General features: G+C 39.4%; 1 pseudogene; it reads left to right on the top strand.

The window, feature by feature from the left end:
• The window catches only part of LOC139640778 (zinc finger protein 208-like), an 84,797-nt pseudogene that overhangs the window by 69,978 nt on the left and 2,080 nt on the right, over window positions 1-12,739 (top strand).

The following is a 12,739-nucleotide window of genomic DNA, read 5'->3' as shown; positions in this document are numbered from 1 at the left end:
CTGTTATTACTTTTAATAAACCTTGCCTTTGGGTTAGTCACTCAATTTATTCTCTTGAGCTTTGTTCCCTCCCGGCCGATCTGAATTCTGTTGTATTGATCCAGTGATCCATAGACGTTATCGCAAAGACTGTTTAGTTTTGCGATCTCAAAATCAAAGTATAGTAAATGGAAGTTAAAGATGTAACCGGTTACAGCTGGAAGTGGCGTCGAGGTCTTAAAATATATTGAAAAGGTCTTAAAAAAGGTCTTAAAAGGTATTGAATTTAACCTCAGGATTCCTGCATATACCCTGCATATGCTAATGAGCAAGAGAGCATGTGACCAGGCAAGCTATCTATAATTCTAGTTCGATTACTAATGCCTAATCACACATTACCACGCCCACTGACTCCCCTCATTACCATATTCTTGAGGAAATGGAAATCGAATGTGCAGCAATAAATAAATTAATAAATAAAAATGTGAGATGTTTATTCAGTTATTGTTTTTTTATTTATTAATTTACGCATTTCTATAAATATTCCCACATTTATTTTACCATTTATTGATTCATTCATTCATTGATTTATTTATTACTCTATTTGTTATTGCATGTAGTAATTAAGTAAGTCATTCATTTATGCTGTTATTTGTTATAGCATTCATTCATTCATTCATTCATTCATTCATTCATTTCTTCAAATGAAGAAAAAGTTCTGGTCCTCCATATAAAATTTGCTATATAAATAAACTTTCTTGCTGTTTGCTTGAACATCACAACAGCGACTGTTAATTTACTGATATAGACCTCAGAGTCAGATGCCCACATGCCCAAATATGGACGTCGGCAGTGACGTCACCTTTATAATGACGCTCCGTGCGGCATTTCGGCTCCACTCGGCTCCGGCTGTTCGTGCAATGCATCTTGGGTGCGCATAGTATCACCCGTGTTCCTAGTTTGTATCTTTTAATATCTTCAATGGGTTTCTAGAACAGTGTTAAATATAGATTGTTTAATCGTATATGCTGCGTTATCTGATCAATATTATCCTTTTCGTGTTACAATTTCACTTTTTTCGGACTCTGTCTTTGAGATTTCCAAGTTTACGATGTCTTGATTAAGAAATATAGGGTGTGGATAGAATAACAGAAACACCTTACAACATAATTCAATCCAATACAATGACCCTGCAATAAATAGCTCTCCTCTTTTCCAGTGCAGTTGAATTATTAATTATTTAGTCAAATTTAAAGGAATAGTTCACCCACAAATGAAAATTCAGTCATCATCTACTCACCCCCATGCCAGCTGAAACTCGGGTGAAGTTTTCAGTCCCAGCTGTGTGGGATTGAATTATATTGTAAGGTGTTTCCATTATTTTTTCCACCCTCTGTAACTGATCCTCAGAACATCACAGCAGAGAAATGGATGCCAGAGTTCATTCATACTGTCCTTGGATAAAAGTTAAGGTTACTCAGGTGCAGAGGTGGAAAGTAACTAAGTACATTTACTCGAATACTGTACTTAAGTACAATTTTGAGGTACTTGTACTTTACTTGAGTATTACCATTTTATGCTACTTTATACTTCTACTCCACTACATTTCAGAGGGAAATATTGTACTTTTTACTCCACTACCTTTATTTGATAATTTAAATTACAAGTTACTTTGCAGATTCAGATTATTAATTCACAACTAATAAATTATGATGTATTATTATAGATTACTGTAAGTTACCCAGCAGTATATAAAGTAGTGGAAATCAGCCCCACCTTTTCCAGCTGCAACATTAAAGTGATGCTTACACATTAATGCATCAATAATTATAATTCAATAATATAATATATACTGTATTATTCTGAAATGGGCCATTCTGCATAATGAGTACTTTTACTTTTGTTGCTTTAAGTATATTTTGATGCTAATACTTTTGTACTTTTACTTAAGTAACATTTTGAATGCAGGACTTTTACTTGTAACAGAGTATTTTTATACTGTGATATTTCTACTTTTACTGAAGTAAAAGATCTGAGTACTTCTTCCACCACTGCTCAGGTGAAGCTTCTGTAGGCAAAGACTTAACGTTTCAGTTGATTCCTCGCTCAAAATTAAATATGCAAATGGGGACCCCTCTTCTTCCAGTTTGATTGGTTAATAAGAGTGCATAAAAGGTGTAGCCATAGGCAGAGCCGGTCCTGACCTCCCTGGGGCCCTAAGCAAAATTCTGCTAAGGGGCCCTCCTACCTGACCCGTGAGCCATGTAAACCATTTGCCACACAGTCACACCTGACACCCCAGTGCTCCCACTACCATCCAACAATTAAGAATAGCACCTATAAATTATAGATAACAACAGCCTACTATTATTAATTTTATCAGCTGCATCAGGCCCATTCAAACTGGCTCCCCCAGATTTCCTTTTATACATTTTCAAATATAAAATACTATTTATACTATGGCTTGGCTGAATACTTGATGGTTATTATTTACTGAGAAATGTGCATCCATATTGAGGGACGGGTCATGTAAATGACCAGACATGAAAATTAAATATTCATTCATTCATTCATTCATTCGACACAGTCTATAGTGTCAGGAGGATCTGAGGCCATGGAGACTGCGTTTGATTAACCTAACATCTTCGGGGGTTAGATATGATCTTTGATTGCGTGCGTCTGAATGTCCAATCACAGCTCTTCGTTAGGTCTCTGATACTGAGTGGCGTTGTGTCAGCCACATCTCCATCGCTAACAATTCAGGATCTATCCGATGTTTTTTTAACTCCCTGTTCCGGTTCTGAGACATCATGCCCAGTGTGTTGCAGCATCTGATGGATCACCGAACCTTTAAAGCCAGCATCCTTTATCAATTTGAAGGAAATGTAACGCCCCGCAGGAACTGGCCCTGGTCTTTTTTCACTCTCTTCTGCTCCTTCCTGTAGCTTCACTGGCTCTTTCACAAGCGCACAGATAATAATCCTTGCTGGTGGACACTGGTGCTTTAAAACAGCATTTGTTCTCCTGTTTTGTTGATATATGACTGCATAAATCCCTTTTCCTCTCCAGGTGCAGTGACCACTACTCCCTGGACCCTGATGTCTTTAACTCCCTGGCACCAGTATTGCTCCATTTTCTGAAATTAAAAGAGCAAATGAGGCCGTCAACATTTACAATACTGCAACTGCAAACACTATAAATGACATTTTAGCAGGATTGGTAATAGGACTCTGTCTTGGCAACAATTTGGTGATACCATAACGATACAAGTTAAATATATATACAATTAAATATATAGGGATATACTGTGATACTACAAACACTCAGATTTAGCCACAGCTAGTGTGGCACTGGCAGTACTGTTGTTTCCTTGGTTCTGTACAATAGAGCACCTGCACGCCACCTAGTGGTCGCAGATTTAAAAACACAATGTAGTTGCTCTTGTGAAACCACGATACTCAAGTTTATCAATATTTTCTTACACCTCTGATTGGTAAATACTTTTCTTACCCTTCAGTCATTATGGTCCAACTCTCTGGAACCACATGAACTAAGGTCTGCTACAGCAGAGTCTTCTTTTAAAAGCAGACTAAAAACATCTCTCTGTTCACAAGCTTTTAATTTAAAGTGTGTGGTTAACGGGAAAACTTATTTTAGAATCAGTATTATTACTATTATTCCCTTTTTAATAATAATAATAATACCTTCTTATCTTATATGTTTTTATCTTTTTTTATTATTATTACAGGCAAATAATACACATAACACACAAAACAATATGATGACATGACAATATATCCTCACAAAAAAAAGGAAAAAAAAAAAAAAAAAAAGACAAAATAAAAATAATAGGATCCCTTCAGTAATTCAAATAATTAGATTCATAGCACCAGTACATTTAGAAACTGAAATATACATATGACAGGCAGAGCGTATTTAGAGTTTTATATGGTCCCACTCTTCACTAGAGCAAATTTTTTCCCATTTCATATTGTGTTGTGCTACTTTGTAATGGTTTGTAGCAATTATTTATTAGAAATTGGCTTTGCACTGTATTTTTTAAGAAACTTTGATTCAAATTAGTTCTTGATTGAGCTAAAGCTCAATATAAATATTTTACCGAACAGAATAATTGTATTTATTATCTGGGGACAGTTTTCATCCAGAACCCCCAACATAATGTTTAAAGGTGTAAGTTTAAAATAAATATTGAGTGGCCTTAGCCAATTGGCCCACAAACTTGCAACATGGACAATAGAAAAACAAATGCAACTGGTCTTCCTCTTCCTCATTATATAATCTACATAATGATGATTGTTTAATATTAAACATGTTAAGTTGTTTTTTAGTCTTATATGTTTTTATCTTTTTTTTATACATGTTTTCATATATGTAATACCTTCTTATCTTATATGTTCCTATCTTATATCTGTTTGTCATGTATGATCTTTGCCTATTTTTTGCTTTTTATTTTGAAGCACATTGAGTCTACGCCTGTCGTATGAAATGTGCGAAATAAATAAACTTGACTTTTAACTGACTGCATGAAATATAAATCAGCTAAAACTGGTAATAATGGTTATGGGCAGAACAGGCTCGAGTCTTCCAGCCTGCTGTGCTCGGGGCAGACAGGACAAGGCTGCCTAGACACCAGAGGAGAGCAAGGTGAAGGTGTTTATTTATTTCTGCCTCAAACAAGTTCAATAAAACTAATTAATTTATGTAGCCAGCTAACGTCAGCTAGCACACAAGCTGTGACCAAAAGGATATGTAGCTGGCTGTGTCTAATGTCCCAGTACTGGACATTTCACTCTTTTATTCTGTGCATATACAGTATTATTTTGTTCTTATCTATTTTATATTCTTGTATCTTATACCCTATAGTGTTTACATTTTCTTATAGTTTTTATCCTTAATTGGGAATCTATAGGCTTGCTCCAAATGACATTTCTACTCGTACAGTGACAATAAAGGTATCTATCTATCTATCTATCTATCTATCTATCTAATGATCTCTATGGCCGTGACCACACCAGCTTAAGTTAAACTAGTCTAACATAGCCAGCAAACTGTTACACCTGAGCACTCGTCTCTCTCTATTTAACAGGGAAGTTAATAAATTGTGAATGAAACGCCTACAAATAAAAACCCATCTGTGTTAGCTAACTCACCTCTGTCAGCTCTGCCCGTCACGGTCCCGCCTCCTCTCTTTCTGAGCCAATCAGAACAGTTTCTGCCCTGAGAAAATGTTTCGATGAGCAAAACTCCTGAAGCACCTGAAGCAGTCTGATCACAGCGGAGGAATCCTGTAATGTGTTTTAATACTGAGTCTGTTAGGTCTCCCTGTGATGGGAGGTCAGCTGGGTTTGAAACGGGAACAGAATCAGTTTCATGAAGAATTTACTCATGGATTCAATCCCATCCAATCTCATCAGAGTAGTAACTTTAGCTTCCTGTGGAGGGCAGCAGCACGCCTAAGCGACGAGTCTGCTGCAAAGAAAAGGAAGACGAAGAAGAAGTGTGTGAAGCAACATGGCGGCCTGCTGTTGACGAGAGAAGAACAAAGAGAGAAAAGAAGTTTCCTCTCGGTCTTCCTGGTTGATCTGAGTCTAGTAGTTCCTGATAGCAGTCCGGGTTCAAAGCTGTAAAGCTGTAAGCAGCCTAGCCGTTTAAAGTCAGCGGGTTTCTTCCAGATCCTCGGTGCTAACTTTGTGCTGTCTTAGCTCGGATGTGTTATGCTAGGCTACTACTGTGTTAGTCCTACGGTAGATGTGCACGGTTGTGCTCGTCGTAGCGCCGCGGAGAGCGTCCGGTAACTCCGACCAGAAGACTCCAGGTCAGATAGAGGCCTTGGCGACCAGGGAAAAGCCTTTGTCTTCCTCTGATGAAGAAGCAGCTCAGGCTCACGGCCCTCGGACTGCTTCAGGTAGGAGCTCAACAATATGAACACACCAACGGGACGCACGAGCTTTCTGCAGTCTGGAGGAATGGGAAAACTGGTTTGAAATCAGGGAAAATATTTTTTTAGTGAAAACTGCTGATGTGACTCCTGTTGGAGCTTTTAATAAATATCTGATAAAAGCTGCAGTAGGACCAGTATGGTGCTGCAGTAGACTGGTACTGGACCAGTAGGACCAGTATGGTGCTGCAGTAGACTGGTACTGGACCAGTAGGACCAGTATGGTGCTGCAGTAGACTGGTACTGGACCAGTAGGACCAGTACTGTAGTAGCTTACTGTGGAATTGTGTTCATGCTGTTCCTCTCCACTGACGCATCATTTAACATCTACCAATCGATCAGATCGGTATCAATATCACCGTATCAATATCACCGTACAACAGTTGGTGCCGTGACTCGGATTCATGGACCTGCTTTGCTGACTCAGCGACCCGGACTGAGACCCGAGACGAACCGCTGCCCGCAACAACTAACTAGCTCTTGAACTAACCTATCTTCTTACACTACTTCTATATTTAAAAATAATAATAATAATTATTATTATTATTCTACGAATGCTACTTATTCTTATTAAAAGGTTTAGCTGATGAAGACTGTGATGCACAGTTGGTTTCACTACTGTTGACAAAATGCACTTACTGTAAGTGCTTTGGAGAAAAATCATCTACTAAATGACGTAATGTGATGTCATGTAATGTGATGTCATGTAATGTGATGTCATTTCCTCTGCGGTTGCCGTCTGATCATCTGGATCGTTCATTGTTGCAGCGATGAATCAACTTGTTAAATGTTTGTGAACTGATAATAAGAGCGGAGTTGATCTCGATCTGATGATTGTTTGTTGTTATTGTTTACAATAAGAGTCACTAAGTTAAGGGTTAGTTAATGCTTATTAAGAATTAACTAACCCTTAATTAACAGTTAGCTAATGTGTAATTTACTAATGGTGTTCATGTTAACTAAGGTATTAATTTATACATTATTTAATAGTTTATAAAGATGACTATTAAATGTATAAATTAATACCTTAGTTAACATGAACACCATTCGTAAATGATTACCAGACACATTAGTTATCTGTTAATTAAGGGTTAGTTAAGCATTAACTAACCCTTAACTTAGTGACCCTTATTGTAAAGTGTTAGCCCTAATTCCCTAAAGAACGTTTAGCTCTCAGTTGCTGAGGACATATTTCCAGATGGCTGTTTCTGTCAATATGACCTCATGGATGCATAGAGGCTGTTCCTATGCCGGTGTATGTTACTGTGTAAGTTTGTCTGTATGATTGTGTTTTTTAAAAAGTGGTTGTGAGATTGACGGTAGAAAAAGTCATAAGCTATAACTGTAATGTTGTAGTCAGTGGTAGAAATTTGTTGTCTGTTGTGTAGCGGTGGGCGATTTGATGTCAATATTTGACAATATTTTCCAGCTTTCAGAAAAATGTAATATTAGCATTTTCTTCTGGCATACAAAGTGACATAGATCAGCTAAACTAAAGAAAATATAACAGTTTTTATAAATGAAATCAGCAAACAGACATCTTAGTCTCACAAATACTAACACAGTTTATTATATGAAAAAGAACCAACTTCAAATTTTGGTTAATCAAAATTAAAAACAATCAATAACAATAATAATAACATAATAAAACTACCACAAGAAATGTGCAAACAGAAAATCCTCCATGTCAACTTGTATATAGGAACAAGAACCAATTTCAAGTTCAACAGCAATATTAGTAATAAATAAAATAAAGTTACCTTAAGAAAATGTTCAGTGCAAACAGAAAATCACTTCATCATTTTTCAATGTAAACATGTTAGATTACAGAATGCCTTAAAGAAACATAAGATAGGAGGAATAAAGGCACTCAGCAGCAAATAAAAATGAAATCTGAATGAATTCTGTCTATATTCAGTGGCAGCATTACAGCCTCGTGTGTGTGTGTGTGTGTGTGTGTGTGTGTGTGTGTGTGTAAAGTTCTTTAGCTGCAGAACTGTCCCTCATAGGTCATGTGCTCGGGAAAACCAGTCCATCAAGCGAGTCTGGTTTAAGTGCAGCCCGGTTGGTGTGTGCTGGATCCAGGGATGCAAAGGTATTTCTCTGACAGTTTCCCCACCCTAAGGCAGTTCATGTCTCTCATGTATCTTCCACCACTCAGGAGGATTCATGTCACTGTCCGCCTCAGGGTGCATCAAGTAGCTTTGAAGCTCTGATTCGATGGCTGGTTGAAGGGACTCACTAGCCTGGTGAGACCATCCTGATCACGTGACCTTTCCGCCGAGAAACTAGTGCTAGTGCATACTCTTGTTCCTGTTACTTCCCCCAAGGAGGTTATGTTTTCAGTGCCGTTTGTCTGTTTGTCTGTCAGCAGGATTACAGAAAACCTCCTGGCCCGATTTTCATGAAACTTGGTGGAAGGGTGCAGCATGGACCAAGGAAGAACCCATTAAATTTTGGAGCGGATCCGGATCCGTCTCACGAACGAGCGAGTGATAATAGCACGAACCTTGGCGGAGGTCTGAGCTCTCCGAGTGCCCTTCTAGATTCATTGTTGTTATTGAGTCTATTACATCTATTCATGTCAGGAAGTCGCTGTGGGCGGCTAGAAGTCCAGACTGATCCGTGGAGCCAAACAGAATGTGAGGTCATGTGATCAGGACGGTCTTACCAGGCTAGGGACTCACCACACTGGGGTTCTTCTGCTTTCTTGAAATAACCGCCAAAAGACTTCTTGGTCTTCTGTGCTGGCCTTCTGCTGCACCAGGCTCAGCTGGTACTCCAGAATGGTGTTTTTGATTTTTTTTTTTTTTTGGTCAGTTCTGTGTCTTCACCCTTGACTGCCAGAGCTTCACTGCTGAACAAGGCCGGCACAGGCTACACATTCCTGATCCAGCAGAACGTAATGTGAAGATCAGAGCTTTGCTGCCTGTTGATGACACTTTGCTAAACTCTCTTAATGTTCCCTGAATGCTTGTTGTTATTAGACTCGATCCCAACAAGCCTCTCCCTGTCGAAAAGCAACGTCCAATCAAACAGGAGGCAGAAGAAGGAACTCAGCTGGTGCCTTCTTTGCTCGGTCAGGGTGTTTTGATAAAAACCTGTCTGGCCTGTGATGACGGCAGATAAAGAAAACCGACGCGTCACACAGGATCTCTGCGAAGTCACTGATTGCGTAATCGCTCCTGCCTCTGCTGTGGTGAACCCTGCCACCATCTGCTCCTGTTCTCCTGCTCCTGACTGCTGCGGTTTCCCTTTCCTCTGCTTTTTTTCCTCTCTGTCGCCTCACAGCAAGATCAGCAAGAAGGTCGTTTGTTCCAATATCCTGTCCTCTCTGTGTGGAGTTTGCTTGTTCTCCCCATCTTTGCATGGGTTTCCTCCCGGTGTATATTACGCCACGTAAAGCCCTTTGAGACATGCTTGTGATAAAGGGCGATATAAAATAAACTGGACATGTTTCTGCTCTGTCTGCGCTTCTGCATGCTTTGGCTGTCAAAGGTCACAAGAGAAGAAGAAACCGCAGCCGGCCAAAAAGGAGGAGGAGTTTATTTAGGACTTGGTATCTCTCAAGCCTGCGTGGGCTGTTTTTCATTATCGATTAATCTGTCAATTATTTTCTCGATTAATCGATCAGTTGTTCGGTCTATAAAATGTCAGAAAATGGTGAAAAATGTGGATCAGTGTTTCCCAAAGCCCAAGATGACGTCCTCAAATGTCTTGTTTTGTCCACAACCCAAAGATATTCAGTTTACTGTCATAGAGGAGGAAAGAAACCAGAAAATATTCACATTTAAGAAGCTGGAATCAGAGAATTTTGACTTATTTTTCTTTAAAAATTACTCAAACCGATTAATCGATTATCAAAATAGTTGGCGATTAATTTAATAGTTGACACCTAATCGATTAATCGTTGCAGCTCTACTCTCATGGACACCACAGTGTGAGGATGCTCTCTGCAGACTGAAGGAAGCTTTGCTGTCCGCTCCGACCCTTGACCCTGCCTGATCATGATAAACCATTCCATTTGTTTGTTCATGAAAAAGATGGCTTTGCTTTGTCTCTGACTCGACTACATGGCGAAAGTCTGCGTCCTTGAAAGAGATATTGTGCCCGTTTATTATGTGACCAAGAGGGAGCATGTTAATATGTTAATTGAGAACAGAATGGGACCCACAGCTGAACCTTGGGGTACACCACAGCTAAGTTTGAGGTCCAGCAGGACTAAGATTGAGCAATGAGCAGCATCAGCAGCTAAGTGGGGGTGATTTGTTGTTTGTTTGTCCATGATGCAATACGCAAAGGCAGCGCTAGGTGGCAGCAGTGCTTAAAATGTCCAGCTGATCGACATGCAGTAGAGAGGCAAAGAACACCTAATGGAAGATGGCTGACGATACCATGGAAAATACCACCGGACCTGCGGGACGTTCAGAGAAATTTACCGCGAGTTTCAAAAGTCCGGGAATTTTTCAGCTCTAAAGCCAAAGATACAGCAGAGTAAAACCTCTGTAGAGTAGAATGGAGAACAGCACCACACTGACATTTGAAACCAAAGTATCCCGGAGCCACTTGTGAAACTGATAGCCTAGTAGTTGGTGAGTAACGTGGTTTATGCCGCCTGGCTGTCAGTGATGAGTAACGTGACTACAGACCTGATATGTGCTGAAGCTCTGGCTGGTTATGGTTAGGTAACTACTGACCTGAGAGGATAAAGATAACTGACAGCTCTCATCTCCAAAACTTTTTCATAAAACTTAAAAGCCATAAATCCACAGTCTGCTATTTTCTTTGCCACTAAATTCATGTTTATATGAAGAGTATTTTATAATTTTGAATGAAAGAAAGGCTCAAATAACAGTTACACAAAGTTAAAGAACAAGCCCAAAGTTAATGGTCTCTCACCTCTGCTTGTACACAGAGAGTCCACGGCATTTTTACAGGCATGAAATTACTGAATAAAATCCATCAATACATTTCTGTATTATCAACACCTAAAACAATATTCTATCATAACTTAGAGGTGTCTAGATGATTTGCTCCTTGAAGTCTTGACAGAAGCTTCCTCCACCTGCTCCTCAACGACTTGAGAGCTCAATAAATCTTTCAATGTTGAGCCGCTTGATCCAGTTTTATTTTGTTATGACTAATATAACTAAGAAAATAATCATTAGATTAATCGAAAAAATAGTCGACAAATGAATCGATGACCAAATAATCGTTAGTTGCAGCCCTGGCTGTAACCCGATCTGAAACCAGACTGGAAGTTTTAAATCAGTTTGTTGCAACTCAGTTGATTTGTCAGTTGATTATAAACAACTTTTTCTGGACCGGTGCAGGTTTAAAATATGGTGGAAGAGAGTCTGTACCCAGGGAGCGATAATGGAATAATGGAAAGGAAAAGTGGGCAGATAGTTCTGATTATGTCTTTTTAAAACCTTGTTGGTTGGATATCAAGGGAACCGGTGGAGGAATTCATATGTGACACGATATCTAATAGAGTTTGTGAACATATCTGCTCAAAACAACTCAATGATGTTAACACTAATGAAACCTTAATATTTCATCAATAGGTTTAAGTCTTCATAGAGCTGCTTGGATTTTAGGGGTTCAAGAAATCATGAAACATGGTGAACATGTTCAGATATCATCACTGACCATGTGTGCAAAGCTGTTTTAGGAATGAACAGTAGGGGGCGCCACAAATGCCCCAAAAAACTGTATCTCCTAATCCAGATGACAAAATTGCGTGAAATTCGGTGCACATGTTCAGGGAGGCTGTACTAGTCAAGATTATAAGTTTTGTCATCATTGGTGAAAGTGGGCGGGGCCTATGGTGTAATAACCATATAATAGCCGGTAAATCAAAGTCCATTTGCAAAATTGGCCCCAAACTTCTCAGCCTCGTCTGGAATGGCGTTTCTAACGTGAACCGATTTTTGTTTAATTTGACCAGAAGGGGGCGCCGCAAACGCCATAAATGGGCGTGGCCTAAGCAACAAACGGCCGTAACTCCACACCCGTTTGTTCAATGATCACGAAACTTGGCGGATATATCAAAGGATTTATTTGGACGATGTCCTCAGAACCACTGACACTTTTTTTTGCGATGTCAGTACTGTTCAGAAAAGGCATGAACCCCTGTCATGGCCGCTTGCAGCTACATTTATCATTATTTTTTCTATTTTTTATGGGCGTTCCCTGTCTTACCGACTGTCTCTGTTTGTTGATGTCAGAGCTGATTGGCGGGAAGAGAAGCATCTGGTGGAGGAGGAGGAGAGGAACGTCGTCGGCCATTTTGTCTCAGTTCAGGACAGCTGTGTTGAATTTGTTGTTCACCATTAAGGAGGAAAGATGAATTCTTCAGAAGAGGTGAGAAAAAATATCACTGTTGTAACATTGATGTTAATGGTGGTAACTTTAACCTGTTAGCTTCTCTTTTTATATCTTGATGGGATATATGACATAATGACATAACACATATGATTGCTCATGAGTCTCTCTCTCTCTCTCTCTCTCTCTCTCTCTCTCTCTCTCTCTCTCTCTCTCTCTCTCTCTCTCTCTAGCCCAGTACATCAGCTGTTGTCCAGGTATGGATGAAATAATATCGAAAATGTCAGAAATATCGAAATGTATATTTACACGTACTAGTGCAGTATGATGTCACCATGAAACATACTCTGTTTTCCAGGCAGTAAAAGTAATGGGAGTTAATTTCATGGGGACTTTTAATCTTACACCTCTTAGCTCGTTCCACCACCACACCCCCTCTTACGTTCTCTCTCTCTCTCTCTCTCTTTCTCTCTC

The sequence above is a fragment of the Centroberyx affinis genome, unplaced genomic scaffold (assembly GCF_046629955.1).
Source record: "Centroberyx affinis isolate AG114_WGS23_722 - 3 ecotype Tasmania unplaced genomic scaffold, CSIRO-AGI_Caff_v1 ptg010591l_1, whole genome shotgun sequence".
Lineage (NCBI taxonomy): Eukaryota > Metazoa > Chordata > Actinopteri > Beryciformes > Berycidae > Centroberyx > Centroberyx affinis.
Note: the sequence above shows the minus strand (reverse complement) of the source record. Positions and strands in the feature narration are given on the sequence as shown.